Source organism: Tenrec ecaudatus, unplaced genomic scaffold (genome assembly GCF_050624435.1).
Source record: "Tenrec ecaudatus isolate mTenEca1 unplaced genomic scaffold, mTenEca1.hap1 Scaffold_613, whole genome shotgun sequence".
In the NCBI taxonomy this organism is placed as follows: domain Eukaryota; kingdom Metazoa; phylum Chordata; class Mammalia; order Afrosoricida; family Tenrecidae; genus Tenrec; species Tenrec ecaudatus.
Window position 1 is genome coordinate 177,412 of NW_027459497.1, and position 27,768 is coordinate 205,179.

General features: G+C 42.1%; 1 long non-coding RNA gene across 2 annotated transcripts in view; it reads left to right on the forward strand.

The window, feature by feature from the left end:
* Positions 1-2,757: 2,757 nt before the first annotated feature.
* Positions 2,758-27,768, forward strand: part of LOC142436777 (uncharacterized) — a 45,221-nt gene continuing 20,210 nt past the window's right edge. For both annotated transcript variants that reach the window (XR_012782107.1, XR_012782108.1), the window contains exons 1-2: positions 2,758-2,893; positions 3,188-3,230. This is a non-coding gene — a long non-coding RNA (uncharacterized LOC142436777). The remainder of the gene's footprint in view (positions 2,894-3,187; positions 3,231-27,768) is intronic.

A 27,768-nucleotide genomic window follows, 5' to 3' on the forward strand; every position in this document is an offset into this window, starting at 1 on the left:
AGCCAGAAATTTGAATTTATAAAAAGTGTTAGCAATGGAATAAATATTCTTTATTTAATATTTTATTTATTGTCTCACTTTTCCTCCAAAACTGTTTTATTGGGAGCAAATGCAGTTGTCATATCCATCCGTAGTTCAAGTGCATCAAGCAGTATTATACAACTGCTACCCCAATTAGCTTGAAAACATCATCTTCCTTTCTCAACTAGTGGCACCATCTCCCTTTATTCCACCACCACCACCACTCCACTGTAGTCCCAGAAACCCCTATTCTACTTGCTGTCTCTTTATGTTAATCAATTCTGGCTTTCATCTACCATCAAAAAGAAAAACATATCGCTGAAATTCAAGAATGCTATCCCCCAATGACAAAATACATGAGATAAACTCCAATAAGAATTTAAATTGAGGAAGCAGGCAGTCCAAGTGCAGTCAGCAGCCCTTCCTTGGAATCCATAACAGACCTAGGTGTGCTTCGGATGTGTCAGTCTGGCTACTGGAATGTGAGGATCTTGTCAGTTGACTGCCTTTCTCAGGATATTCTGGATCCAAAAGCACTCTTTAGTAGCTGGTGTCCTGCAACACGCCCTGTGGCTCATGCTGAACACGCAAACTGCTTGTCATATGCATGATATTGAATACAGCAAGAAACAACAAAAAACACCTACTCCCTGCCTTCAAGGAGATTTCAGCTCACAGCACAGCCTTATTTCTCTATGTTTGCTGTTCTTCAACTGCAGCACAAAGGAGGGATGCTTGCAAACCTCCCTCCCTGCACTGGCCACAGAGTGAAACCACTGGCTGTGAGGACTGCTGCCTACTCTGATGGTGAGCCGGCTCTGTCTCTTCTCTGTGAGCAAACTACTGTTGCACACAGAGCCTGTGTGTGAGCTGAGCTTTTGTCAGTGACTTCCGACACTGGTTTAACAGAAATCAACAGTTATATGTGTGCAGTACACAAGAAGGGGAGTAATTCAACTTGAAGGGAGAATAAGGTTATTTTTATAAAAGAACCTTGTAAATTGAAGCACAATCAGGAAAAATATATTTAAAAGGAAAACCATTAACATGTTAAGAAAGATTTTTAAAATAATATAAAAGATGTCACAGAAAAGGATGATATAATTAAAATGAGAATATGATATATGAAGTTTTGTGGAGACCAGGATGATGGAAAAAATAGAACAATTTTTAAAAATAGAACAATTCCTGATAATAATATGAAGTATGATTAAACACAATGCAGAATACACAGAAAACAAATTAATGGACATAAATAAACAAAACAAGATGCAAATTCAGAAATTCGATAACTATAAGCCATTGGCACCGTTGAATCCCGAATCACAGTGATTCTAGGACAGAGTAGAACTGCTCCGTAGGGTGTCAGACACTGTTAATCTTTTGGAGGAGCAAACAGCCTCATCTTTCTCGCTTGGAGGAGCTGGTGATTTCAAACTACTGACATTGAACTTTGCATCCCAATGTAAAATAGATAAAAAGATGGCAAAATGAAAACCTGTGCCAGGGGAGGCTAAGAGTTAAGTGAGAAAGCCCTAATTCCACAGGAAATCCTCCCTGTCATCCATCTGTGCCTGTCTAAGGCTGGGTTCTCTGCGCCCCCTGCAGCCCAGTGTCTTCCCTGCAGGGGAGGTTTGTGTCTGGGCTCACACTGACTTCCCCTCACTGTGCTCCTTGCACAGTAATACGTAGCCGTGTCCTCAGCGGTCACGGAGCTCAGCTGCCGGGAGAACTGATTCTTCGATGTGTCTCTGGTGATGGAGAGTCGGCTTTGGAAGGACGGGTTATAACCTGTATTACCACCATAATCTATGCACCCCATCCACTGCAGCCCCTTCCCCGAGGTCTGGCGGATCCAGCTCCAACAGTAAACACTGCTTGTTATGGAGAAACCAGAGACAATGCAGGTGAGGGACAGCTTCTGGGAGGGCTTCACCAGTCCTGGACCCGACTCCTGAAGCTGCACCTGGGACAGGACGCCTGCAAATTAAAAAAAGAAAATTCCATGTCAGTCACAACTATCTCCATAGACCCAGGTCGGATATCTGAATCTCTCACCTTGGGGAACTGTCACAGGCACAGCAGAACACACAGCAATAGCATCTTTAGACCACAGCTCTGTTTCCCAAGAGACCCACAGCCCTGTCTGTAGAGAACTGATAGTTTTCCCACCCCAAGGGTGAAATTGTACCCTAGTGCCTGAAAGATAATTTGCATATGAGGGAGTCCTGTCCTTATAAACAGAAAGTGATAGAGGCCAGGCCCCCCTTTATCTTCTGAGCCCATGGTACGGTAACTGTTTGAACTCATATGTTAAGCAGGGACCCTCAGTTCTTGCTTCAGCCCCATTAACACTTTGGCAGAGTTGGGGGGTTGGGTGTTTCCAGTTTGTTAGGAGGATACACATCCACACCCAACGTACATGGTTCTATCTCAACCATGTCACCCATGCACTCCCTCTGCAAACGGCCAAATTACTGGTGCCTCAGCCATTGTTATCTGAGTCTTTGCCGCTGGAGTTTCAGCCACAGGTGTGGACCCTTTGGCGTGGACCGCCTCTCTCCTCTCTGGCTCCTCCCCGAGCCCCGCCCCAAGCCGGCCAGGCCCCGCCCACCCCCTCACCAGGCGCCTGTGCTGGCATCTCAGCAGAAATGGGCGGGGAAAGAGCTGCCTTGAGAGGAAGTGAAGGCAGACCCCTACCCCTCTCTGACCCCGCCAGCTCCTCCCACCCCGGGTCACGCCCAGACAGGGCGGGAAGTGGCGGTGTCTTATTCTGAACTGCAACTCACTGCAAGGATTCCACTGTCGGTGCTCTGCTTGCGGTGCCAGAGAAGCGTCCACAGCCTGAGCACCCTGTTGCTGGCGCTCCCAGGTGGGAGGCTCTGGGCTCCGGGACATGTATGTGGGCGGAGGCTGTTTTATTCCAGCTGACTAGGGTGCAAGCGCCCTTTCTCTCCCCCAGGAACCCTGCCAGCGCTTCTCTTGGTGAGAGGTGGGCGGGTGTCCCCAAGGCCGGTCCTATTTCCCTGCTTTCAGATTGGTTGTGGTTCATGGTGGGAGTCCCTGTTGGAGAAAGGGGATCCCGGCTGGGGTTTGGGGCTTCGGGGTTCCCTGATTCTCTCTTTGCGGGTCTCCTAACCCCCCTCCCTTGTTTCCTTCCGCACAGCGATGCCTCCTCCCGAGACTCCTTGTGCCTCCTCAGCTCAAAGGTGAGCCCGGGATCTTGTTCTGCTGACCTCTCTCTGGACCCGACCAGAGTCTGTTCTAGGCGCAAGATCTCTTGCTGGTCCGTGACAGAAACGTCTTCCCTGGCTTTAAAATATTGGTGGCCGCCCTTTCTTCTTACTCTTTGTTTTTATTTCTATCTATATATTACTAAGGTTTTTAAAATCATTCCCATTTCATTTCCTTTCTATTCTTTATTGTTTCTGTTGGGTTCAGTTTGTGAAGCACAAAAGGAGTGGATGCCTAGAGATGAAATAACATGCGAGTGTCTGTAAGGATGCCTGGGTGGGGTCGGGGTGGGTCGCTGGCGGAGTTGGGGAGGGTGAGGGGACTTGGGGAGTAAGAATGAAGGATTGAGGGGACTGAACACTACAACTGAAGGTGACTAATAAGTCTGCTTAAAGGCGATTTAATCATAGTGGGAAAATAGACGATGTGAAATCGATTGTGGTAATGATTGTGGAATGCTTAAGATGGCTGAATTGTGGGATTATGTGGGATATGTGGATTAAGTGCCCCAAAACATGTTAAAAAGAAAGAAAGATGCTCTCCATCACAAAAGTAATCTAACTAAACTATGCACAGAAGAATCAAAAACCAAACTGAAACAAAGGAACCAAAAACAAGGTAATGTTAAGGTGTTCAACCTCTATTTGGGGGATGAAACTGGAAGTGACCCTGAAATGGGCCCTTGGCGTTTGAACGTTGTGAGGCTGAAGGACAATTTATTTGGGGCTGGTGTAGTGGGCGTTGGCCCTGGGGCCCTTGGCCAAGGCGCCTCTGCCAGCTGTCCAGGCAGCAGCAGGCTCATGGTCACCAGGATGTCGCAGGCTGTGATGGTGGAGTAGTTTGGAATGTGCCAGTTGAGATGCCTGGTCGGCGATGTGCCCAAAGGTGTCTTTGATCAACGAGTGCACAACGTTCATGGCCCTGAACGAGATACTGGAGTCTGAGTGGACCTACTGGAGCATCTTGTGCACATAACACACAGTAGGTCTCCTTGCCGCTGCATTGGCATTTCTTGCTGTGCTCCCTTTGAGCCTTAGCTGCAGCCTCCTTGGGACTCCTCCCTGGAGCAGGCAGGGACTTAGCAGGGTCAGGTGGGTTGTTTGACTGGGACGGTACACCTGGTAAAGGTAATGTAGGTGTCCTAAGGCGAGCTGAGGGAGGACAGAAATCTCCCCTGGAGCAGAAATTGTTGAAGCTCACTGGATCTTGATTTTTAGTAGGAATTTAGACCATGAAAGAAGGACCTCTAGATCCCTCTGACCTGTTGGGGTTTCAGCAGGAAGTGTTGGAAAAGTTACCACAGGGATAACTGGCTTGTGGTGGCCAAGTGTTCATAGTGATGTCACTTTTTAATCCTTCAATGTCGGATGATTTGATCTAATCTTCCTTGTAAGATGGGGGTGGAGGGGTGAGGGGCAGGAGTAGAGGAGGGAGGACAGGAGAGAGGAAGGAGGTGAGAGGGAATGATTGGAGCTGCCTCCACACTCCCTGATCGCCCCTAGCCTTGAACCCCGGGCAGCCACATGCTGGAAAAGGTGTGTAGGCCAGCCACTGAGTGGGGACTTGTTTTTCTCGACACTACCTAGGTGGTCAATGAGGAGGTCCTGTTAGGAAAATGGGTTGGAGATGCTCACATTGTGCACTTGTGTGTCAGCATGCCGTTTGGATCCCTGGCCCGCTGTCGGCACTCTCCCACCCTGGGGTCCCCAGGCTTTCCCACCTGTCTCACAAACTTGAATAGTTGAGTTGGATCCCATTTTATTTTTGTAGATCTTATCATTGTTTCAAAATGTTTCACACACACAAAAATCTATTTTCAATTTCATTATTTATGTGATTTTGGTGTGTACATAAGTGCATGTGTGTGTACCATACACGTTTTTGTAGTATCCTTTTTGATAACAACTAAGGATGTTTACCAGTAGTTTTGTTAGGGCAAAATGTGTGCTACCTGCTAACTGCATATATAAATCTCCTAGTACTGCTTTTGCCCATTTTAGCCCTGCAGGCAGGCTGGCCGGCTCTCCCTGCTCTCTGGCAAACAGCATCACCTCCTCCTCCTCTTGTGTTTTAGAAGGGTATAGGTGTGTTTGAAAGATGGTCAGCATCTTAATATGTAAGGGTTAATGGTTTGGGAGTTGGAGATTAGCAGTTTATCATTAGGGGTTTAAGTACCAAGTATTTTTGTGTGTTGAAATGTTGCCTAGAACATTTTAACATTTACTACCTATATATAGTATTTATGACCTATTTGGCAACTTTTAAAAAATTTAATAAATCTTTTTATTGGGGCTCATACAACCCTTATCACAATGCATAAATATATCAATTGAGTAAAGCACCCTTATACATTAGTTGCCCTCGTTATTCTCAAAATTCTCCTTCCACTTGGGTTCCTGGAATAAGCTCGTTTTCCTTTTTATCCCTTCCCTTCCCTCCCCGCTCTCCCCTCCCCCATGAACCCTTAATAGTTTATAAATTATTATGTTATCTTATACTTCCAGGCCTCTCCCCTCACCCACCTTCCCATTGCCCATCCCCCAGAGATTAGAGGAAGGTGATCACACAATGATGGTTTTTGTTCTTGGTGTCTGCCACCTGGTCCGTTCAACACCTTGTATTCGCTTAGGTTGCGCACTTCTCTGTGGGCTTTGTTGTTTCCGAGCTAGATGGCCGCTTGTTTGCCTTCAATTGGCAACTTTTTTACATGACATCTTCAATTTATGATGAATAAGGAATTTTCTTTTCTTCTTTTTGGAAGTCATTTTCTTCTTTTTATTAATTCTTTTTTTCTGATCAATCTAGCTAGTATCATTTTTAATATGAGTGGTGAAAATGGATATGTATGTTTATCCTGATTCTGCGATGGGGTGAACTTTTTTCTCTTTCTCTTACATGTGACATTTTCAAAGTTTTTTTTACAAGAATGTATATTAGCATATTGAGTTTTACCTATTTCATGTTAGATTTGTAGTTGTTTTTTTTTAACATGAAAAGCTTTTTACTTTGTTTATTATTCATTCTGTGTCAATTTAGATAATTGACTTTTCCCCCATCACTAGGCATATTTGAGTGTTCATTTTCTTGTGTTAAATCAATTCTGGGATGAATTAGAATTAATCTTGATGCATGCTTATTTTAATATATTGTCTGACTCAGTTTCCTATTTTAAAAATAACTTTTTCATTCAGATCCATTATCAACACTCGTCTATAGTTTTCTTAAAATATCGTCATCTGACATGGGTATCAGGTTATTTCTTGTCTCATAGAAAATGTTACTAAGTGCTCTAAAAACTATTGTTATGTTGGAACCCAATAAGTTGAACTTAAGCAACAAAACAGTAAAAAAGTGCTTATTAATCTTATGTGAATACTCTAGCTGCCAGAATTTTTAGTTTTCATCTATCTTACAGTTAGGCTGGAAGTTTCTCAAGAAATTTTATTTTGATTCAATTGATTATAGACCTTCTAAGCATCCTGCAATCCAGTGAGTAATTATTGTCAGTCTCTTGCTCTGCTGGATCCTCTGAACTTCCAGCTGAACCCTCAGTGTACAGGACTGCATGATTTACAGTTTCCTAGACAGACAAATAGCTGCTCACCACTTAGTGAGTGTGTTGTTTTAGACTAGAGCCCATGTTCCTGAAAGTACTCTGCCACCTGGCATGCTGTGAGGCCCTTAGAGAACTGCCTTCAGCTCACCAAAAGAATGGACTAATGAGGGGTGGAAATGCCTCAGTGATTTTGTTGTCACCTTGTTTGTTCCAACTTTTTTTAACTGAAGAAACCTCTTCCCTTTTTTTCATGAGAGAAATAATATCTTTTGTAAACATAACACACTAATGTCTTTGTGTTTGCGCTGGGTGTATATTTGTGGTTTCTGAGACTGTTGTCATATCAGCTGTCATTGAGTCAGTGCCATCTCACTGGGACCCATTGCACAACAGAACAAAACATTGCACTCTCCTGTGCCATCCTCATAATTGAGGATGAACGCATGTTTTTAAAAAATTTATTTATTTTAACTCATTTTATCAGGGGCTTGTACAGCTTGTATTACAATCCATGCATATATCAATTGTGTTACACACATTTGTACATGTTGCTATCATCACTTTCAAAACATTTTCTTTCTACTTGAGCGCTGTATCAGCTCATTTTATTCTTCCCTCATGAAGCCCTGATAAATTATAATTTTTTATTGCTTTTTCGTGTCTTATACTGTCTGATGTCTCCCTTCACCCACTTTTCTGTTGTCCATCCCCCTGAGAAGGGGTTATATGTAGATCATTGTGTTCATTTCCCCTTTCACCCCTCACCTACCCCTTACTCTCCTGGTATTGCCACTCTGATTATTGGTCCTGATGGGTTTATCTGCCCTTGATTCCCTGTGTTTCTAGCTCTTTTCGGTACCCATGTGCATTCTCTGGTCTAGCCAGTTTCGTACAGTAGATTTGGGGTCATGATTGTGGGGTGGGGGGAGCACTAAACAACTAGAGAAAAGTTGTATGTTTCATAGGTGTTATACTGAACCCTAACTGGCTCATCCTTGTGACCCATTCTGATAGGTTAGTTTATTGTGCCAACCTGGCTCATAGGAACATGGTATAAATAATGTTGCAGTTTGATTGGAGGGCAAAGAGATAAATGGCTAGGCAAACCGTGCCTCTCTCTCTCTTGCACTCTTCTCATCAGATCAGGGTGCGCCTGCTAGTTCTCTGCCACAACTTGTGAGCTACACTAAGTGTTGGCCTAACAACCTGTGGATCATGTCACTAGAGCTTGAGGTTCCTTTGAGAAGTGCTTCATCATGTTGCTGATGTATGCATCACTTGAGCTTGGGACTGTTGGATCCTATCTTCTTGCTCTTTGTTGATGATCTGCCCTTTGTTTGCTGCCTGTGTCCAGACTGCCTGCATTGCCGTACATAAGACTCACCTGTCTGCTTCCTTGACCTTGGACCCAGTGGCCCTCATGAGTTGAAGGACTTCCAGTATATTAAATGTTTCACGGAAGTGAGTTGAACTGAGCACTCTGGACAGCTGTGTGAACAAATTAGCTGCTATATTCTTTTGTGCTTTATATGTCTATCCATTATATAGAATATATAATAATATATAATGATTATATATAATGGTTTTATATATAATGATTATATATTGTATATGTAATAGATGTATGTATGCACATATCTATATATATTCACAAGTGTCCTGGTTTTGTTTCTGTGTAACACACCCTTCTGTAAGGGGGTGTCCAATTGCCTACAGATAGACTTTGGGTCTCACTCCACACTACCCCTCTTTCAAATTGATAGGATTTTTTGTTCTGTGTCTCTGATGCCAGATACCTGATCCTATTGACACCTCATGATCACACAGGCTTGTGTGCTTCTTCCATGTGGACTTTGTAGCTTCTCAGTTTGATGGCCTTTAGGACCCCAGAAGCTATATCTTTTGATAGCCAGGCAGCATCAACTTTCTTCACCATATTTGCTTCTGCACCATTTTGTCTTAATCGATTGTGTCAGGAAGCTGAGCATCATGGAATGCCAGGTTATTAGAACAAAGTCTTCTTTCATTGAGAGAGTACTGGGGTAGAGGTCCAATGTCTATCTGCTACTTTTATACTTAAAATTTAAATATATTTACATAGATATGTTACCCTTTTGTCATATATATGTGTACATATGTAAATGACTGTATTTAGAACTCTATAAATGCCCTTTGTCTCCTACTTCTTTCCTCTATTTCCTTTTACTTTCCTCTTGTCCCACTATCATGTTTGGCCTTCATCAGTTTTCAGTAATTCCTCTCATTACATTGCCCTTGATCACGCCCTACCAGGCATCCTACACTCTCCTCAACGTCGATTTTAGATCACTTGTTGTGCCCTTGACCCCAGGCTTACAGCCACTTCCTTTCCCCCACTTCCCTGTTTCCTTTATCCCCCCCCCCCAGAACCATCAGCCCCATTGTTGTCTCCTCTGGTGTGTTTATCCTGCCAATCTTATCTAGACAGACATGCGGAGACAATAATAAGCACAGAAACAAGACAGAGCAAAATAACAACAACAAAAAAGGAAGCAACCACCGGAAAAAAAGAGAAAAGACTTAAGAATCATTCCAGGTTTGTTCGTTGATCATTAGGAGTATTTTACTGTTGGTTGAGTCTGATGTGGTACCATGCCTTGGCCACTCAGTCTGTTTTTTTGTATTTCCCGGGCACTTCATTGCTTTGCTCCTCTTGCTGCTCTGTTGCATGCCCTTAGAGTTTTGCCCCAGTGTGGTGAAGTCAGATCGAGCACATTTCCCACAGTGTGCCACAGTGTTGTCCCTCATAGCGCTGTGGGTCATTAAGGGATGCCGTGTCTTGTGATTGGGATGGCCCTATGGTCCTCTCTGTGCATTAGGCAATTTGAGCAGGAATATCATTCTTCGGGTTTGGTGAACCATTTGTCGCAGTCACTTTGTTAATCCATTTGGTAGTGGGATTCATGTTTTTCACTGCCCGTCATCTTTACCAAACAAAATATCCTTTTCGAGGAATGATCTTTTCTGATATATGTCCAAAGTATATAATATGAACTCTCACCATCCTTGCCTCTAAGTAGCACTCTGACATTACATCTTCCAAAACAGACTTGTTTGTCCTTTGCATGTCCATGGTATGTGGGACATTCTTGTCCAGAACTACAATTCTAATATATTCATTCTTCTTCAGCCTTCCTTTGTTCATCTTTCAAATGCACAAGAGTCAATTGACAATAGCCTGCTTTGGTCAGGTGAAACCAGTCCTCCAGGTAATATCTTTTCCTTTCAATACTCTAAAGAGGCATTGTTCAGCAGATTTATCTAATGCAATGATTGATCTCTTGACTGTTATACTTTCAGTATTCAGGATATTTGTTTGTTTGGTCTTTTTTCTATACACCAACCAATTTTTTTTCTGGAAGGAGTTAAAATTTACTCAAGCTTTAGATTAAGAATTTTGATCAAGGAGGGGCTGTCGGAGCCAGCTCAGGAGTCAAACCGTCCTGAAAGAGGGGGAATGATTATTAGGGTAAAAAGAAGAGATTAAAAGTATTGGGAGGGCAACAGTGAATACTGAAGCTTCGGGTTTGTTTTACATACTCCTTTTATCCATGCAGAAACAACCCGGGGTTTATTATCTCATTGTTAAGCAAGCACATTTGCTACACATAGCAATTTTGTCTTCTGCCAAGGCAGACATCCCTGAGAAAATTAAACAACGTATCTTCCCAGACTTTGCATACTTTCTTGTTCTTTTTTTTTTGTTGTTCTTGTTCTTAACAGTATGTTCAAAACGTAAAGTCACAGAAGAAATCAGCAAACACTGACACATAGTTCATGAGAGTTATCAGCTGTTTCAAAGCTGAGTCTTAATGGCCTTCAACAGCCCCCGCTTTTTTATTTACTGAAGACGTCTTTACTCAAAACGTCAGCAGATCACTGTGTCTGTCTTAGGTTGTGAAGTCCTGAAATCGCCCTTACCCGTCATCAGTCACTGTCTGCAGGAGACTATGACCTGTCTTAGGTTGGAATACTCAGACTCGATTTTACCCGTCTGACTAACCAGCCTCTGCCTTATACTCCTGTTTGGGGAGGGAGTGAAGTATGCAGGTGTACTTCCTGTAATTTTGTTCCTAAAGCCAATAATTCAACCATAACCTTGTGCAGTATCATAGGGAGTATGCATAAGATAAACAATACACACACTCCCGCTGTGACTAGAGAAAAAGCATGTGAGGTAGGCCTCTGAGATTTCCTAACGAAGGGAAAGAATCTTGAAAATGCTGGAGCCAATCCTCAGCAACCTTGTCGACATCAAAATAAAGAGACTTAGCATCTTTTATGGCTAATATTTCTTGATGGAGTTGTAATCAATCTAAAGACTCATTAGCATTGTGCCAAGTACCTTGAAGATGATTCTACACTTTAATCCAGCTATACTGACTGTTAGTGTACTATTTAGGTGTAACACAGATCCATGTATGTACAGCATGGCACTGTAGACTAGACCTGGCCTTAAGCCCCTGCACCTCGTCTCCTAAATACATGACCATGTCATAAAGAGCATTTACTTTTTGTTCTAACTTCCTGTCTATATCTTCTTGAGTACCCAAAACATTAGTCACATCTTTGGATAATTCATTTCCACAGTGGGCAGTTTGTAAGATTTGTGAAAGTACAATTGCTGCAGTAGTAGCAGTAGCAACTAAACTTAATATAGCTAAAATACTTGCTATAAGCAAACCTACAAAACACTTAAATCTGGTTGATGCTTTTTCAGTCTCTTCTAATACCTGTAACCCTCTTTCTGAATACCAAGGCCCAGTAATATTCACTGGCAGCATAACAAAAGAAGGTTGATATAAAATGGCGATGACAATACCTTCAGGGGACCAGGTAATACAATTAGACAAATTGCAGTTATTACAAGACCTGTTAAACTTAGAGTCATCATGATCTATAGTAATATTCCCTGCCAAAAGTACATAAGGCGATGGTACGCAGGCAGTAACATTTCCCTGTGGTCTGGAGGTAGGGCCCATAAGCTTCATGTCCCCCTAAGCAGCCCCTATTTTCCACCACTGAGTTTGTGGAAAACCCAAATCTGACCACCAAAGCCCTGCAGACAGCCCCTTTTCCCATTTGGCAGTGTTTTTTTTTTTAGTATTGTCCTGGTTAACAGACCAATCGATGATATATCTCTCTTTTGTGACGTTATACCTGATGGGCTTGTCTGTGAGACACGATCTCCACAATATGGTTTTATTATTCTTTTGAATCTCTAGTCTACATGAGGAAAAAGACTGTGGAGTGGGTGGAATAACATTTCCTTCACTTTGTACAGGGAGGGCGTGAGTCATTAACCCACATCTTGATTTCCAGACCTTCCCAGACAGCAGGAAGTAAGAGTGGTGGATCAGAAACTTAAGCCTAGTACTTCTCACTGAGCCATGTCCCCAGAAGCACTCTGAGGCAAATTACCATCTGCATGGTTTGCAAACTGCACCAACCATTCAGGCAGCCCCCATGCTCCATCAGCATCCTGTGTAAAAACCCAAACATGCCCTCCTCCCCATATTAATAGCGGGTTGGGGCCATTCCTCCAGGCAAAACAAGCCAATGATATCTCTTCATAGGCTCTTTGAAGTTGGTGGAAGGGACACTAAAGGCAAATCTCTTACAATATTTTGGATCCAAGGGCGTGGTATAAAAACAATCTTTTAAATCTAAAATGATCTTATATGTATTGGCTGGAATAGCAGAGGGGGAAGGGAGCCCAGCCTGCAGGGCTCCCATAAGTTCCATAGTATCATTAACCCTCCTTTACTGTTTTTCCTTACAAAGCAGCTGCTATCGCAAGCCCCTGAGTAAAGAAAGGTTCAATGTCTGAGCATAGTCTGATATAATCGGACAGGTTGCCCTTTTTTCCAAAAGGTCTCAGCGCTGCCTGGCAGGCAGTATTTGCATTTTCAAAAGCCAATTGTTTCCATTCTGCGGCGGGAAGCACCTCGAAGGAAAGTGTATCTAATAAAGATTGAGTAAAAGAGGCAGTTGGGCCATATTGGGCACAAGCAACCTTGAGTTCTTTTAGCTGTTTGAAAGGAATAGGAGTAAGCCCTCTCCAATAGTTTGTGTTATTTTTCATCAGTTAACCTTATTTAGAGAGCTTGAACCCCATTCTCTGGGCAAAGATGATGGAAGATAAGTCATCCTTTTCCTTGATCCATCTCATTTACCTTTAAACTTCTGCATTCACGTTGGCTCTTGGCATCACCCATGTACCTACAACTAGACATCCTTTGAGTGTAGCGTGCATTCTTTTACAAAGGCTTTATCATTGCCATCCATAAACACAAGAGCTTCAGAGAGGAGAAAATAAACATCCCTCTGGGCCTGTTTCCTAGTTAAGGATGTCTCTGCATTGACTAGTTCACCTCTAGGATTTGCTGTTCATGTCCTTCTGTTTCTTATTGTCCACTTTAAAAAGAAGTTTCACGGATTAGCGTACTCTGCTGTGCATATTACTATGGGCCTCTAATGGATTCCCCCATGCTTAGTAATTTCTTAACACTCAATAAAGTATTTTATTCAAGGAGATGTGAGCTCATAAAGTTTGAAGAGCTCACATGGGTTGGACTGAACACACGCAAGCAGGAAACTCACATAATGACATTTGTGTTTTAACAGTCATATTAACATACACATGCCTACTATGAACAAATCAGCACATATACTAGAACTAACAAATCTTCATACAATACCCTCAGATTAATAAATATACATGCATTTACTTAAGAAAAAAACCCACAAAGACACACTAAAATATACTAGAATTATAATAATAGAATCAATGCAGAACAGACTACAAGTTCTGTCACATAGTATAACATATTAAGGCACAGAGTAGTTCATGTGTACTAGCACATACAAAAAAACAGACAAAGTGCATACAAGAATATACACACTGAGCTACAAGAATGTGGAGGTGTGTGGCAGAGACATTTTCTCTGCAGGTAGAGGAAATAGGTACCTAATTTTACTAATCCTTCTTAGGCTCCTCTACATTTCTCCCCTGAGGGTCCCTGTTATCTGTGGGCTTGAGTGACCCCTGAGCCCCGCCCTCTCCCTGTATGGGTGTATGTGTCTGGGTACCCATAGCCTTTCCCTCTGTGTGTGCCTGACTCAGAAATATGTGATCATAACTACAGCAGTCACAGTACTGATTGACAGAAAATCAGTCCCTGGGCATGTCTCTAGAGAAGGATATTCTGACAGAACTTGAAGGGAACCTGTGGGTGCCCTGTACAGAATAGGATGCTTATAGCCCATGCACAAGGGGACATAGGGCAGGAAGGGAGGTGAGGTCTGTGGAGGCATGTTGAGACTAAGCATAAAATGTGTCTTATCTCCCTTTTCCTACTCTTGTATCAATATGCACAACTGCTAAATTAAACAGCCTTTGGAGAAAAAAACACTGACTCTCAAATTAGCCTGTGGTGGACAAGGACAGACAGGAGCTGTGAATGAATAAAATGAATGAACTCAGAGAAGAAAGTCTCCATTTGGATGAATGGAGAGAGGTGACTTGATCTAGGATTGGGCTACTGGTGGTAAGTTCATGTAGTATGTTGTGTGGAAATATATATATATATATACACACACACACACATACAAAGATAATAAAGTGAGATCCTTTGCACAGCAGGGACTGTTATCCCGAGGAAGGAGGGAATACAGGAGGGTTATTGAAAGCAAGGGGTAAAGTTTTTGATGAAGCCGATGATTTGAACAGAATTTGTCCTAGATGCAGGAATTACCAATTACATGGGAAATTTGAGACAATTCAAGGGAAAAACGAAACAAGCTAAGTTTGAAATCATCCTATCATCAGAGGGAGATTGGGTGAGTGTTTCAGAAAGACGGGAGGAGATGCACTGATTCCCTGAGGGATGCTGAGAAGGAGAAGAATCCCCAGACACAACAGGAAGCCAGTAGTGAAGCTCCATTTGGACCTACTCCTGGGTCTGAGTCCTGTGCTCTGCAGATCCTGAGGGGTTCCTGCAGCCTAACCTCTTCCACTAGGGTACATTCATGTCTGGGTTAACTCTGACTTCTCCTCACTGTGTGCGTTGGTCTGGGTAGACTAGAGAAACCAATCCATAGACACACGTATATTGTGTATAAGAGATTTAATATAAAGGGCAATTGTACATTTAGAAAGCATCTTAACCCCAGTTAGGGCCAAGCCCATAAGTCCATTATTAGCCCATGTGTCGGATACCAATGTATAAATTCCTCTTCATACTTATGAAATACATACAATGATCCAGAATGCAAGATGGTCACAGGCCAGTGGGCAGAAAGTCTTTGGATCCAGTGGCATTGTAAGCTTTTCAGCGGAGACGGGTCTCTACATGTCTTCTCCAGAACCCAGGGCTGCATGGGGTAGGTCCATGTGGCTTCTATTCAGGGATGTCTCACAGAGAGTCACCCTTGTCAGTAGGGTGTCTCCCAGGGATTAGAGAATCTCTCTTCCACCTCCAAGATGGAATACGGGATTTCCCAGAATTCTCAGAAGGCCATGCCCACGCAGAGGCTTCATTGGCTATGATCCAATTGACAGACTCCAACCCTTCCCTCTTTATCCTATGAAGTACCAAATTCACACCAGATTATGTAACTACCATACTGTGCATCTTTTGCACAGAAATACAAAACTGTGTCCTTGAAGTTCAGGTTGTCCATTTGAAGTTATAGTATGTCCTTACCATTGTCTTTGGAGATGGTGAATTGGCCCTTCGGAGAGTCCTACCAACACTATTCATGTATGAAACCCACTGCCGCCCCTTCTCTGGGGCTAGGCAGATCCAGTGTATATTATAAATACAGGCAATGAATGCAGAGACTGTACGGGAGAATATCAGAGAAGCCTCCGACTGCCTCAAGTCTCCCTCAGATGCCATAGCTCCACCTCACACTGGACACCTGCAAACACACAGACATCCTGATCCTGAAAATCATATTTACTGCCTCTCACTCATGCCCCCTCATGCACACTTTCTCTGCATCAAAGCATCTTTTGAAATTCCAAAAAGGAAAATTGAGCTCAATAGAGATTCCATTGTGACTTGATTTGTTCAGTCTTGAATGGGGGTACCTTGGAATTCCAGAGGTGGAGCAACTGTCCAAGAGCTTCAGAGTTGGGACTTGGATGGTTTTCCTCAGCAGGGGAGGGGTCTATTTGCATACCTTCTGCCTATATAGTCATAAGTAATGTTGAATGACTTCTAAGAGAGTCACTCCAAGAGTAGATAAGAATGTTCTAGATATCTTGGAAAGCCCTGCGTGTGGGGTTCATTATGCAGTGTGCTGCTAAATGCAAGGTCAGTCATTCTAAATCTCCAATGGCTCTGCAGGGGGAAGAATTCTCTACACACCCATGAAGATTTATAGACTCAGAAGCCTACAAGGGCAGCCCTATTCTATAGGGTTGTTAAGAGAAAGAATTGACTTAATGGAAATGTCAACCTACAGTTAGAGACAGTGCCTTGAAATGTGCCCTCCTCCTCTCCACCCCTTAAGTGTGGTGCTTATTCATTTCTTGATGCAGTTAAATAAATATTCCCCTAGAAATATATATTTAATCTGACACAAGCTTCCCTTGTCTAATTCTCTTTTAAATTATCTTTTGGAAAAGAAAATTCATATGCTAAAAGTAAAACCCTCCCCAGCCCCTTCTAGACCTTCCCTTAATTGTCCCCTTGAGCTGAATATGACAGCGGCTCCTGAGTCTCGCTCCTTCCCTGCAGGTTTGTCTTGCCTTGAATCAAGCTTGCCTTCCCTTCACAAATCTTTTGCACACCAAGAATTTTAAGGTACTGAGTTAAACTTAGAAGTTCTGTAGATGCTGAAGGTCTCTACATACCCAGAGAAGCCAATGCTGTCTGTGAATTTGCATAACACATCGGGACGTTTCCAGGGCATCTTCCAAAAACTAGAGGAAGTCTCCCATGCTTGAGGAGTTGATTGTGCTCTCCAAAATCTAGGTATTATGCTTTACAATACTAATGCTTTCTTTTTTATTAAATACTTTTATTGGGGGCTCTTAGGGCTCTTATCACAATTCATGCATTCATCCATTGTCAAGCACATTTGTACATATGCTGCCATCATCATTTTCAAAGCGTTTGCTTTGTACTGGAGCCCTTGATATCAGTTCCTCATTTTCCCCTCCCTCTCCCACTCTCCCTCTTTCATGAACCTTGATAAATTATAAATTATGATTTTCATATTTTGCATTGTCTGCTGTCTCACTTCACCTACTTTTCTGCTGTTTGTCCCACTGGGAGGGAGTTCTATGTCAATCCTTGTGATTGATTTCCTCTTTCTACTCCCACCTTCCCATTACTCTCTTGATATCTCTATTCTCATTGTTGGTTCTGAGCGGTTTATCTGTCCTGGATTCCCTGTGTTGCGAGATCTTATCTGTAGCAGTGTAAATATTCTGGTCTACTAAGATTTATAAGGTAGGATTGAGGCCATGATAGTGGGGGGAGAAGCATTAAAGAACTAGAGGAAAGTTGTTTGTTTCATCGGTGCTGTAGTGCACCCTGACTGGCTCTTCTCTTTCTTGTGACCTTTCTGTAAGGAGATGTCCAATTGTCTATTAATGGGCTTTGGGTCTCCACTGCACACTCTTCTTCATTCACAAAGATATTATTTTGTTCTGGGTCTTTGATATCTGATACATGATCACGTGTACACCTCATGATCATACAGGCTGGTGTGCAAAGAATGTACAGACGTGCTTTATACAATTGATGCATGTATATTTATGGATTGTGATAAGAGTTTTATGAGCCCCTAATAAAATGTAAAAAAAATAATTTGACAAATCCTGGTTAAAGGATATGTTTTTCTCAAGAGAATAATTACCTATTAAAATAATAAATATTGACAAAAATAATATACAACTGTCAATTATTTCAGAAATGGTAAAATCAGGTTTGGTTTGGTTTTCTCTTCACAGGAGATACTTGGGCTGGGATTCACACACATACAATTTCAACCTAAAGTAATTTGGAAAAAATAATTAGGATGGAGAGAAACTGATTGTGTGAGTGAAGCACATGGAGGTCAGAATTTAACGGCATAGAGAGACTACCAGTCCTTCTGGGATTGATTTCAACTTGTCCCAAGTGTGATTTCTTTCTCCCCTGTCTTCTGAGGAAGAATATGGGCTTTTAATTTTTAGGATCTGCCCTCCAGGAAAATAAGAGGCATGCGAACCTAGTTGCTGAAGGTTCCTTGAAGTGGTCTTCCACATGGGTGAATTGGAAAACTCCAGACACAAGAGCAAAGAAACACTTGGCACCCCCTGCACCTGCTCCTGTGGCAAAGATTGTGTCCCATGTACCCTGAGCTCCCTCTGCTGCCAAATTAGGGTTGTGATGCTTGAGATGTTTGACCATTAAGCCTTCATTGTGTCTCCTAGTACGTTTCCTACATTTTACATGTCAGTGTCCTCAGGTTTCAGATTGTTAAAACACATGCAGCTGGTTGAGCTATAGTGGTTGCAATGCATCAATATGTGAAAACTGAGTTGTTGCTAAGACTCATCACAAGGCTTCTGTGCCACCTAACACAGGTCGTGTTTCCCAGAGCCTTTTAGATCTAGAAACATTGATATTTTCAGACCTGGAAGCTAGACATAGCACTTTGAGACATAGCACATAGCTTTCCCAACTCATGACTGGTCTGTAGCAGCTCTACCTGCACGATCACACCTAGGAATACGGGGGGAAATATAATTTAAAACCATTCTAAGATGAAAAGAACTGCTTTTGACATGAAGGTGCTTACAGGGTAGGACATTCATGTCACCAAGAAGAATCCAGAAGGGTGTCACCTCCACAGGCATCTCTGTTTAACATGGTAAGGATGAAGGCCTAAGATACCTGACTTTCATGTGTGACTTGGAGCTCTGTTACCATATTTTACTGTAGGCGATCCACGTGTGCTGTGCTTGTGGAAGCAGAAAGAGGATGGCTCTGAGGAGGAGCAGTAATGGCCTCTAGAGGGGATTTTCCTGACCTGTGTTCTGTGAGGTCAATCTCTACCCTTCATCATTTGCACTGACTGTGGACAAACAATTTCTTCCTGAAAACCATGGGTAGATTTGTAGAAATGCAGACAGTTGGCCTGAGGTGTGAGCCATAATGAAGGGAATTCCTGGGGATACTATTTTCCTAGGAATGTTCCACTTTCTCTCTGGGCAGCCCAGTTCTACCCTTAGGACAAGGGTAGCCCATGAGATGTGCAGGCTGTTGAGTTAAAGTGGAAGGTAAAATGATGAATATTTCTGAGCATCCACTTCAAAACAAAACACTTTTATTAGAACTTTCCCCCTTATATAATTCAATACTTCAACCATATCAAGAAGAGTTGTATAATCTTTACCACAGTCAATTATAGAACAATTTCTCCCCCTCTGTAATCATTATTCATGTAATATATTTCACATACTTGCAAAACTGTATGCAACAAAACTTTCACCGATTCAACGCCTTCTACATGTGTAATTCAGTGCCATTGAGTATTCTTTTCAGGTTGTAGAACCATTATTTTTATTCCCCTGCATATTGTTTCACTGCAGTTAAACTTAATTTAATGCCCCCCTAAGCCAAATCTCTTCCCACTTCACACATGGTAACCATAGATCGTTTTCTTTCTTTCTTTCTTTCTTTCTTTCTTTCTTTCTTTCTTTCTTTCTTTCTTTCTTTCTTTCTTTCTTTCTTTCTCCTGATATAACATTCACATTTCCATACTTAAAACACTTCTAAAAAAAAGTTGTATGCCCATTTTCAAAATAAGCTTAATGCTCCCTCCTGCTTCACAGATCCACTGATTACTCCTCCCCCTTCCATATAAACCATTGCCTCAGTTATGGTCTCTATTCATCCACTCCTTTACTTCCAAACTTGGAGATAATAACAAAAACAATTAAAAACAAAGATATAATTAAACATAAAGAAAAATTATAATGACATAAAGATACAAATAAGAGTAGAGTACAAAACAAATAGAGAAGGTACCTACTTCGCTTTTCCTGTCCTGCTCTTTATCTGCCTCCATGGTTGCTGTGGTAGTTGTATAATCTGCTGTCAATTTGAGACTTAAGATGAAGGGATGGAGTTTAGTCTGTCAATCTGGGTGCAGTTTGATGACATCATTTGGAGGCACTGAGGAGAAAAATAGCTCGCTGGAGGCAGGACACAGTCTCATGCCCTATGAGACATTCCTGTCAACAATGCACAAGGAGCTACGCTAGAGCCCTGGAGCTGAAGGAGCCACGTGGAGACTCTTAACAGCTTTGAGATGTTTCCACCCATCTCCACTGGATCCACAAGACTTTGCACCCACTGGCATGGGCTCTTCATGCATTCGGCATCATTGCATGTGTTGCATGAGTCTGAAGAATTTATAGTCTGGTGTCAGATATCTGGGCTAATATCAGACTTATGGACTTGAACTGGACTGGGCGGTTATGCCTTCTTAATGTACAATTTCTCTGTGATATAAAGTTCTCTCTTGTACACATATGAATGTCTGTGAATTTTTTTCCCTAGTCCACCCAGACTAACATAGTTGTGGAGTTTCACATGTTCACTTTCCAGGCACTAGTTAGAGGTGCCCATGGTATATGACAGGATTTAGCTAGATCCATCCTCTAGGTGATCATATTCTGGGTACAGGATCTTAACATGGCTCTGCTCAATACTTACCTTCATTGAAAAATCAATGAAGATAGGGGCATTATAGCAAAGTGGGGTGAAGAAAGCAGATGGTACCAGGGTATCAATTATCTGGGATCTAAATGGCTTGTCTTCAAGCAGCCATCTAAGTCAGGTGTCAAGGAAGTCCACAATGAAGAAGCACACCAGCATGTGTGACCCAAAGATAGTGACAATTCAAATGTGATGAAGGAAAAACCTTCAGAGCTCAAATTATGAACATCCAATTTGTCGAAGGGTAGGTGAACAGTGAGAACTCAAAAAAATCCATCTGAAGAATATTTAGTCATATTAAACCTCTGGCAGATCCCCTTGAAAAGCTTTACTCTCAGACAGAGATAACTGCGAACTTGATCACGGTGGATCAGACCATGGCATAATATGACAATTGGTCAGTTGACCTACCTCTCAATCCAACCTGTACTTGCTCTAAGGTAAAGCATTTCTCACTTGTTCCATGACAGGATTTTTTTTTTTTTTTGCTGAACTTTAAAATATTGATGGTAGTCTTTCCTTCTTTATTCTTCATTTTCATTTTTATCTTTATATTATTATTATTTTCTTCTTGCTGTTTTATTTTGGTTTTGTTTTTTGTTGTTTCTATTGGGTTTCAAAGTTTGTAAAGCACAGAAGGCGCGGATCCCTAGAGACAATAACTGATGCAATGGTCTATAGGGCCCTAGGGGAGTAGAGGAGTAGGAAGGGTGAGGAACTTTCGGGAGCAAACAATGAATGTGGGAGGGGGAGAGAACCAAAGAATTCATTATTATATATATGCATATATACATATAGTACAACATTTTAAACATCTATGTAAATGAATACTATTTTTAAAAAACATTTTATTAGGGACTCAGACAACTCTTATGACAATCCATACTTACATTAATTGTATAAAGCACATCTGTACATTCTTTGCCCTCATCATTTTCAAAGCTCCCTCCTCCCTCATGTTCCCTTGACAATTTATAAATTATTATTTTGTCATATCTTGCCCAGTTCAGAGTCTCCCTTCACCCCCTTTTCTGTTGTCTGTCCCCCAGGGAGGAGGTCACATGTAGAGCCTTGTAATCGGTTCCCTCTTTCCAACCTACTCACCCTCTACCCTGCCAGTATCACCCCTCACACCCTGGTCCTGAAGGTATCATCCTCCCTGGATTCCCTGTGCCTCCAGCTCCTATCTGCACCAGTGTACATCCTCTGCTCTATCCAGACTTGCAAGGTAGAATTTGGATCATGGTAGTGGGGTGGGGTGGGGTGGAGGGAGGGGTGGAAGCATTTATGAACTGGAGGAAAGCTGTATTCTTCATCAGTGCTATATCACACCCTGACTGACTCAAGTCCTCCCCTAGACCGCTCTGCAAGGGGATCTACAGTGGCCAACAAATGGGCTTAGGGTCACCACTCTGCACTTTCCCCTTCATTCACTCTGGTAAGATTTTTTTTTTCTTATGATGCCTATACCTGATCCCTTCCACACCTCTTGATGACACAGGCTGGTGTGCTTCTTCCATGTGGGCTTTGTTGCTTCTGAGTTAGATAGCCGTTTGTTTACCTTCAAGCCTTTAAGACCCCAGACACTATCTCTTTTGATAGCCCGCACCATCAGCTTTGTTCACCACATTTGCATATGCACCTGTTTGTCCTCGGTGATTGTATCATGGAGGTATGCACCCAATTATAAAGATTTTTTTGTTCTTTGATGCCTGATATGTGAATATTATATACATCTATTTTTAAAACTATATAAAAACAAACAAAGCTTGACCAATGGTTACCATGGGTGAAGGTGAAATGGTTGTTGCTTAGGGGGAATTCAGTTTATATTATTGGTGATGGGATAATTTTGAAAAGGATATCAATAATGGTTGTAAACATGAAAAGTATCATCAAAGATACTCAATTGTACATATAACAGTGGTTGAATTGGAGAATGTTTTCTTGTGTACATTTTGCCAAAAATGTAATGATATGAACAAAAGGAAGAAAAAATTTAATCGATAGTGATGATGATTGTATGCCCCCCACTTTTTTTAAAAAAAAGAAGCATCTTTATTAATACAGTATTTATTTGTCTCTGTCAAACCTTGAGCCAATTATTTTCCCCAGGCTGTCCGGGGAGGTGCAGGGAAGGGAAATTTGGGGCAGAGAGACTTGGGACAGAGAAATGTGGGGGGTAGATATGGCTCCTTCACATGGTAAAAAGGATGAGGAAGGCCACCATCAGGCAGAAAAGCCCGAGGGCCTTCGAGAAGGCAAAGCCCAGGATGGCATAGGAGAAGAGCGGCTGCTTCAGAGAAGGGTTCCTGGCATAAGCAAGGATGAGGCTCCCAAACCCAGTCCCAATGCGGGCTCCAGAGATGCCACTCCAACTGTGGCAGCCCCAATGAGCTTGGCTGCTGTGTCAATGTCCTTTGAGATATGCTGGTTTGGAAGCTGTGACTAGGGATCAATCAAGTCAGGGAATGTAGGGATGCCAAGCTGCTGAAGCGCTCTTCTGTCAGTGTCTAGGATGTTTCTGCGCCACAGATGGGACACCTCATCAGCTGGGAGGCATTCCTGACCAAGGGATGAGTGGAGAAGAATTTGGCACTGGCAAAAATTTTTAGGGGATGAGGGGTAGTGGCAGGCAAGCTGCTCCTACTGCAGAGAAAATCAAGACAGGTATATGCCTCTTCTTGATATGATTGAATTATATCATGTGCATGAAATTCCAATAAAACTGTTTTAGAAAAGAAACAGAAGATCATCTGTTACTTACACAGACCCTCATTGAAGGGCTTTGGTTAACAGGCTCATGGCCCAGTGCCTGTCTTTGTGAATAACATTCTATTAGCACACAGCTATGCCCTTTTCTCTTTCCTGCTGTTGTTTTCACAATCAGTAAGGTTGAATAATTGTCTCCAAGTCTATATGACCAATGGAATAATCAATTATAGTTTTCAGAGGTCTTTTTGAAAAAAGAAATTTACTGACCCCTGATCTAGGGGAAGAATCTGGATGAAAAACAGCAAGGCTTGATGAAAAACATAATTCTAAACTATGAAGACTGTTTGACAGGATATAATATTTTTTAAAAATAACTGATAGATAAGTAAGAACTACCAATCCTAATGGGACAGTCATGACTTGCCTAGCTGTTAAATGAAAATTCAGTCATTCAGACCCACGAACTGCTGTGTGGGAGAATTTGTGGTGGAATAATCTCATAAGGAAATACAGGCTTGGAAATCTTGTAGGAGCAGTTCTAGTCTGTCCTCTAGGATTACTATGACTTGGAACTGATCAATGTCAACAGAATTTTAGTTTGGGTGAAAGCAACTTTTTACAATATATTGTACTTGAATAAATGACACCACGTTTCAAACCACCAACTTTACAGCCATTAATTGAGGCCTTAACGGTTAGCACTCCACTGAGTCTTCCTGAAAGATATTCAGACTGTGGCAGTTACATGATCTCCTGTGAACCTGCGAAGGGGTGCAGTCTAGCCTGTCAATCAGGTCACGCCTTCATGACCTCATTTGGAGGTGCAAAGGAGATGAATAGCTCACTGAAGGCTAGATACACTCTCTCCCTGTGAGGCATTGTTGTTGACAAGCCACATGGAGCTATGCTAATGGCAGCCAGAACCTTGGAGCTGGAGGAGTCACGTGGAGGCCCACGCCAGCAGTAAGATGCTTCTAATGCCACTGGATCCACAAGACTTTCCACCCACTAACCTGTGATTTTCTTGCACCTGGCATTGTATCATGTATTGCATGAGTCTGAAGAGGAATTTACAGAATGGTTTCAGACATATGGGCTAATATTGGCCTTATGGGTTTAATCTGCACTGGACTGGTGTGTTTTCTCAATATACCGTTGCTCTTTATATAAAGCTTTTTCCTATACACATAGGAGTGTCTATGAATTTGTTTCTCCAGTCCACCAGGACTAAAACACTGACCTTCTCAAAATACACGCTGATCACCCCTGGAAAATTTCTACTCCCTATGGGACAAGCTCATTTTGGTTGGTTGTTTTTCTCTCTATGAGAATGTTTTATTTTCTTACAATACAACTTTGAATTCACAGATATTAAGGGTAGGAACTGAATCATAAAAAGAAAACAAAACATAAATTCCCGTGTGAAATAGTGAGATGAAGAACCCTGGATCACAATAGAGATCCAGACTAGAAACTCCCTCTCCAAATGCACATGATCCAGAATCATTCCTTCTGTTCATGCCCTTACAGAGCCCTGCAACACAGCTCCCTCCCTGCATAGGAGGTTTGTGTCTGTACTCACTTTGACTTCTCTCTGTGTTTCTTCCCCACCATTATACATGGACGTGTGATTGACTTTTAGACTGTCCTTTCGCTGATACGGTGTGTTCTTGGCAATGTCTCTGGAGATGGTAAACCAGCTTTCATGGAATCTGTACAATATGTGATATCAACAGTACTAATAAGACACCCTGCAGGCCTGGAACTTGGCTCATACAGGTCATGGAAAAGTTACTAAATGTAAATCCAGAGTTTGCACATTAGAATCTCAAAAATGTCTTATGCTCCCTCAAGTTTCCTTCAGACTCAACCAGTTGCACATTGCAATTGCCATTTTCAAACAAAATATATGCCGGTCATGAAAGCGATCACACATGTCAACTGTGTGCAACTCATACCCACTCACACACACTTGCTCTCAATAGCATTACTTATTAAAATAGCTGCCTGAAAAACCCAGCTTAGTACAGACTCCATGATGATTCTGTGTTCATACAAATTTCAGAACAGCGACTCTTGTAGATTATGGTACTGAGGATCTTCTCCAAGAACTGTTTTGTTGGGATTGGGGTGTTTTTTTTATCAGCATAAGGAGGGCCTTTATTTGCATACGCTTCTCCTGAAGAGAATGAGCCTGATTCACAGATAAAGCAGTCACAAAACCCCATGCTTCAATCCCTGAGCGTTTCACCTCTGAGAGTTTCCCCAAGAAGAGGAAGAAACTGACATATTGGCAATGAGGCCTATTTTCCCAGGTGTATTAAATCAGAATAAGAGCTAAATTTGAGTAAATACATCATGAGACTATATCCAATGGACTATGTGCAGATTTGCATGTGAGTGGTAACTTTGTAATAAAGTTTAAAAGGGGTCAATCTGAGATGAGAATGTTGGCTGCTTCCTCATAGAACACATTCCCTTCCGTGACTTCTCCATTCTTCAAGAACAAGGCCTATTCTTTCAGGCCACAGAAAGTGATGAAGAAGATGGTTGAGGAGGGAGACACAAATTAAGTTTGAGAACAGCTTTGGGAATAAAGGCAGTAGTCCTCTCCTCTCAGGGACTTATATCTTTCTAAGATACTCAGAACAAAACCAAGAGCATTTAAATTGTCAGATACACATTTTCTCTCTGCAATAGATTATGTAAAATTAGATATTCAAATATTTGAAGGTCAGCTAAATCTAGAAATCTCATTGAATTCAGCCAAAAATAGCTCCCATTCAATGTGTGCTGTAAATAGGAGTGGCTTTTGTAAGTCACTAAGAAGGAAGAACTTTTCTTTGACAACTACACTCCTACATCTACTCAAGAGTTATTCTAGTGTGGAAAGAGTACATGCAACACTAAAAAAATTACCTTTGACACAGGAAGACATGTAGTATCCACAAAGTCATCATTAATAAAGTTATTCACACCTAATCTTACATTTCATACAGGATCTTATACCAAAATAGCTGAAATTCTTCACTTAAGGTTGTGTGTCAATGGATACTGGGAATGTTACCGGTATCAAACAACAAAATACTAGCAAAGCCACTAGGAGGAGGATGAGCTCATTAATAGGACAAATGTGGACCCTCTGGGTGAAACCAGAAGGAGTGGCCGACATTCTTTGGGGCTGTGAAGGTGAAGATACAACATCCAGCATGAAGAACTGAATGATCCCGTTTGGCCCTAAGCTCTCCCTGAATCCTGAATTTTCACAAAAAGGTAGTGTGTTTCCTGGACTATCATGGGCTACAGGTTCTGAAGGATAGACTGATATAGGATATTAACACCCAGATAATAAAATGCAGTTGGCGAATTTATGTATTTTCAGATGGGATTCCAGAAAAGATACACACACACACACACACAGCCACAAAGGTTAGGAAAAACAACCAAAGCTGTCCTGACCCCTGAGATTTCCCCAAATGTTGGAAACTTGACTGAATAATTTGTGGTAGTAGAGCCCTGCGTTTGCACTCTACCCTGGGGTAAAAAAAAGGAAAACAAAAAAAGCAAAAATCAGCAACAACAAAAATTGTGTCATTTGAAGAAACAATTCAATATAAAATAGGCAGACTGCCTATCTTTTATTAAATTATTAGCTAGATGATTGCCAGAATTCCTCAGAGTGTGCTGAAAGAACATACTGTTAGACTTTCAGCCAATACTCAAACACTTAATAGATACCTTTACCCAGGCACCATTTTCCTGAAGTCTGATTGGAAAATATTTTATCTGAGCGTCTTGAGAACTCTGATGCAGGGACCGCTGGCAAAGTCATTTCCTGTCCTTAAAGGTTAAGAAGCGGATTGTTGCTGTGGGACAGAATATAGTTTTGGTTACAATATAACTTTGAATTCACAGATGCCAGGAGTAGGCACAGAAGTATTATTTTTTAAATTAGAGATTTCCCACAAGGAACTGAGATTTCTGAGAATCCACATATAACCACAGGAAACCAGCCTTGAGCTCCAGCTGCTCCTGGGTCTGAGTCCTGTGCTTTGTGGGTCCTGCGCACCCCCTGGAGACCAATATCCTCCCACCAGGGGAAGTTTGTGTCCGGGCTCTCACTGACTTCCCCTCACTGTGTCTCTTGCACAGTAATACATGGCTGTGTCTTCGGCTTTCAGGCTGTTCATCTGCAGATACAGCGTGTTCTTGGCGTTGTCTCTGGAGATGGTTAATTGGCCCTTTACTGAATCTGTATAGTATGTACTAACACCAGTACTAATGCCTGCGACCCACTGCAGGCCCTTCCCTGGATACTGGCGGGCCCAGCTCATCCATGGTCACTGAAGGTGAATCCAGAAGCTGCACAAGAGAGTCTCAAAGACTCTCCAGGCTTTCTCAGATCGCCCACAGACTACACCAGGTGCACCTCACACTGAACACCTGCAAACAGACACTCTGATTAGATGACTTACA